This window comes from Nuphar pumila, chromosome 16 (genome assembly GCF_984573655.1).
Source record: "Nuphar pumila chromosome 16, dmNupPumi1.hap1.1, whole genome shotgun sequence".
In the NCBI taxonomy this organism is placed as follows: Eukaryota; Viridiplantae; Streptophyta; class Magnoliopsida; order Nymphaeales; family Nymphaeaceae; genus Nuphar; species Nuphar pumila.
In genome coordinates this window covers 83231448-83235856 of record NC_143264.1, presented here as the reverse complement: position 1 = coordinate 83235856, position 4409 = coordinate 83231448, and the positions used below count along the sequence as shown (strand labels likewise).

The 4409-nt window shown below is 38.6% G+C and overlaps 1 pseudogene across 1 annotated transcript; it reads left to right on the top strand.

Annotated features, from left to right (window-relative positions):
- Window positions 1-445: 445 nt before the first annotated feature.
- On the top strand, window positions 446-1001 carry LOC149813880 (uncharacterized; annotated as a pseudogene). The gene has a single exon (XR_016428198.1). The product of XR_016428198.1 is annotated as an uncharacterized LOC149813880 (transcript).
- The last annotated feature ends 3408 nt before the right edge of the window (window positions 1002-4409 follow it).

The following is a 4409-nucleotide window of genomic DNA, read 5'->3' as shown; positions in this document are numbered from 1 at the left end:
CCATTATTCTTTGACCATATAAAATATTGAAAGCAAAGCATTACCAGTGTATACTAGTCATGGCCCACCCACAAACCACAACCAGCACTCTAGGTGTTATAGAATGAAATTATAAGAGGCGTCCTTATTGTAAAATGCCAACACATAGTAGGAGTCAGTTTACAGTTGATCTCTCACCACTGAAACAGTTATTTTTAATGCAGCAATCTATAGTAATAAATTTCTTTGTCAATTTAGCTTGCACCCATATGAAAGATAAAGGCACTCAACAGAGGATCATTAAATCAGCAGTTGTTTGAAAAGACATGCTCATTAATAACCGCTAGATCAAATACTATTAAACCTCTGGTTAAGGAGCATACTAATCAGCCAAACATTCAAACTGAGGTCACCCGAGAAACAAATAATCAAAATAAAAAGAAAGGAAAGAAAGAGATACCTTTAAGTGAAGAGGAACCACGTAAATTGCATGTATACCCTGTCAAATATGATCCTCCTGTACAACCACCACATTTTGTCAGCTCATTGCCTGATCCAACAATAAAGGGCTGTCATTCTCGTTTAACTTCGCAGAACTGTCAAACTGAAAACTGGCTGCCACAGAAAGGTTAATCAAGACTGGATCTGGTTCAATCTATTGAACCATATAGAATGCAAGATCATGTAGAAGATATCATATTTGACAGGCTTGCTATGCCACAGAAAATGCTTTTGCACTTGCTTAACATTATTATGCATAGTAATGTACTTTCTCAAAGGAATTGCCATAAGAATATCCTTCAACTTGGGTATGTCCTTTTCTGCCACAACCACAGAAAATGTGCTCCAATTCAAAATATCATCAAAAGGTAGAACAAAATTATCTGCAATAATCACAGGCACACACTCGTAGTAGATTGCCTCAACTATCCGAGGGCTGTTGACCTCATAACCCATCGGGCAGATGCAATACCTGCTTGATTTCATGTGCTGAATATAGGAATTTTTTCTAGAGGCTCGGTTTGGTAGAGGTCCATAGATCTTCATGTCTTCATCTTTATCTCCCCAATAATTAACAAGCACTGGCCGGACTCGACCATGCATGTTTCCAGCAAAGAAGGCAAGGATGGAGCGCTGGGATACAAGTTTTCCACCAAGCTCTCTGAGAGGTTTCTTTGGATTACGGATAGTGGTCTCTGGGAGGGAGACATCTTTTCCAGGGACGAAGAACCCCTCGGATAAATCGGCATTGCAGAGGGCTTTTATGGTGTTATGGCAGAGTTCTTCATGTTCCTTTGTAGTGTATGGACCCTGGAGAGAGAGAGAGAGAGAGAGAGAGAGTTAGGTTCTAGAAAAGACACTTAAATAAAAAATTTAAATCCTCAAAAAGATAATATCAAAAAAATTTAACTTCTCGTACATTACGGATGCACACAATCACCTATGCAACTCTAACAATAACACAATAGCAGCCAGACTCAGACACTAGCGTCCACTCAATTTCTATGTTTTGAGATTAGAGTGGCTAAGACTCTGGCAGTTCAGCATAATCAGTTTGACTGCCCCATGTTGGTGTCAAGTTACACAGGTTCAGCATCAGGAATTGCAAATTTGCACCAACTTGTCCTAATTGGCACAAGAGTGTGATGCTGGCCCCACAATTCAATACATTCCCCAGTCAGGAATCAGACTTAAACTCAACCCATCTCAATAATCACAAAAGTTGAAAGCTTTCAAACCACAAAACTGGCCAGATGGTTCCGCATCCCCAACAAACTGTTAACCTTCTATTCTGTTGCATAAAGTAGTAAGCCTAAAGTTCAACAAATTTCATCAAAGCAGGGAGGAGGGAGGGGTGGGGATAACAAATAAGAACGCAAACACCACATAGGAAGATGGATATATAACCACAGCATTGGTTTTCACAAATTCAGGATCATCAAAGAAATGGCACAGTTGCTATTTACCCTATTATCAGGGAGATATCCAGCAAGTTCATGGTTCCACACTCAATTTTATACAGGTCTCCTGGGTTAATGATAGTTTACCAATCATGGCAGATAACAAAAAGCTCATCTTCTTCACCCTACTGTCAGGGAGATTTCTAGCATTTTCCATGGATCCATATGCACTATTACAGATAAGGCCTGCTCTGATAGTGACGGCTTACCCAATCATGGCAAGCAACAAGAAAGTGATCTGCTCCTCGTGTTCGATTCCAGAATCGGTACTTAGATGCAATTGTGTTCACATAGTCCCTGAGATAGATAGAAAGTGGACGCATATTGTGTGAATCAGGAACGTACAAGGCAATCTCCAACTGACGCGAGCTGTATGGCAAGTAAAATAAATGTGCTTTTTCAGGGTCCTTCACCACAAACTGTCTATTTTCCTCCATCAATTTCATAAACCATCCTTCAGATGCATAAATTCCTTTGAGCTCTGGTTGATGGAAAATTGGCCTTCTTCCGTCTGGATATATGTAAACCTTGAGTATCTGTTCCATCAGTTCATAGCTCCTGGAGGTTTGAAAATGCTGTCATGAGTTCTCAGGCAAGAATAACAGCAGTAAAATATGAGGATATTCTTTGGCACTTTAAGGAAACAAGAAAACAGTGCATTCCTATCTCCATCAGCTAAAAAATAAAATATGGTGATGATGAGCCCTAAAAAACTTAGTTCAATATCCATTGTTGACTCAAAATGGACAGTGCACACAAGTGAACATGGCTTCCAGATAAATACACCTTTCTTCATGTCAACAAATATAAACTCTAAACCGAAAATGGAATTAAGTCAATCCATGTTGTCCCATCAAATATAGCAACTGTTTCGCATGTCCCTGTAAAAATATCTTCAAGACTAAAGCTATGTGCACAAAGGCACTAGATTCACAATAGACCAATATGTGCACAAAGGCAAGATGAACACTCACAAAGGAGTACACATGCACTAAGGCATGAAAAATAAAGAATAAGTTTATTGAAGAATGTGAGAACCTTTTACAAAAAGGATTGCAAATACAAGGGGGATGAACCCATATTTATACAAGTGAGGGGACCCAAGGAGGGGCTCCCATATAGGCGTTGGAGCCCCTCCAACCGTCACATTTGTGACCGTTGGAGGGGCCCAACGTCTATATGTTGGGCCCCTCATTGCCTAATAAGACAAAAAAAAAAGGAAAAAAATAAAAAGAATAAAAGGATAAAAACATGTTAAAAAATGAATATGTGTGAATGGGTGAAAAGACCATTTTACCCCTAGTGGGTATTACAAGAGGAAAAGTATATAATATTTATATATATATATAAATAGATAGATACATATACATATATATGAAATATATATGTATCTCTCTCTCTCTCTCTCTCTCTCTCTCTCTCTCTCTCTCTCTCTCTCTCTCTCTCTCTCTATATATATATATATATATATATATATATATATATATATGAGATACAATTTAACCGTCCCTTGTACATATCTTTAATTTAGAGAGAATACAGAAGTTTATATATTATTCACAAGGGAAGAAAGGAGAAAAAAAAGAACCCCAAAAGCTACGTAGAAATGAAGGTATAAGAACATGTCTAAACAGTTGTCACCCACTTTCTTTTCCTTTTCTTTACGTGACAGGAAAAGATTGGGAAAACATTTTCCACTTGGTTTTGCAGAGAAGCAGAATGAAGCAAAATACTCCTGCATAACATTGCCAAATAAAGATAAACCAATATACGGGTTCATGCAGGATTTTCATAATCCATCCAACCATAAAAACTTAGTCACACCCTATGAATATGAACCAATATGCGAATTTCATTGGGGCGTTCCCTACTAAGCGACGCTCTGTACTCTATAGGCCTGGAGGCAGTGATAAGTGGGCAAGGGTAGCTAGGACATTGCCCAGAAGCGATGCGTCAAACCGGCGCCCGGGGGTAGGGTCAAATAGGCAAGGGTTCCCGCAGTTTGTTGGACGGGTGAGGGTAAAAAAGACAGTTCAAGACCATACAATTAGGTTAGCCACTTGGAACATAGGGTCTTTAACTAGTAAGTTGGTAGAGTTAGTAGATGTTATGTGTAGGAGAAAGATTGATATTTTATGTTTACAAGAGACCAAATGGGTAGGTAAGAAACCAAAAGTGATACAACCTTGGGGATATAAGATTTGGTATTCAGGAATACATAGGAATAGGAATGTAGTTGGGATTGTTATTAGTCGTGAGTTTATAGATAATGTAGTTGAGGTCTGTAGGAAGGGGGATAGGATTATACTTATTAGATTAGTAGTAGGTACGGATATTATTAATTTTATTAGTGCTTATGCACCTCAAGTCGGTTTAGACAATTCCATTAAGCGTCAATTTTGGGAAGATTTAGACAGAGTAGTAGAAGGGATATCTTATAGAGAAAAGATTTTCGGCGACGGAGACCTT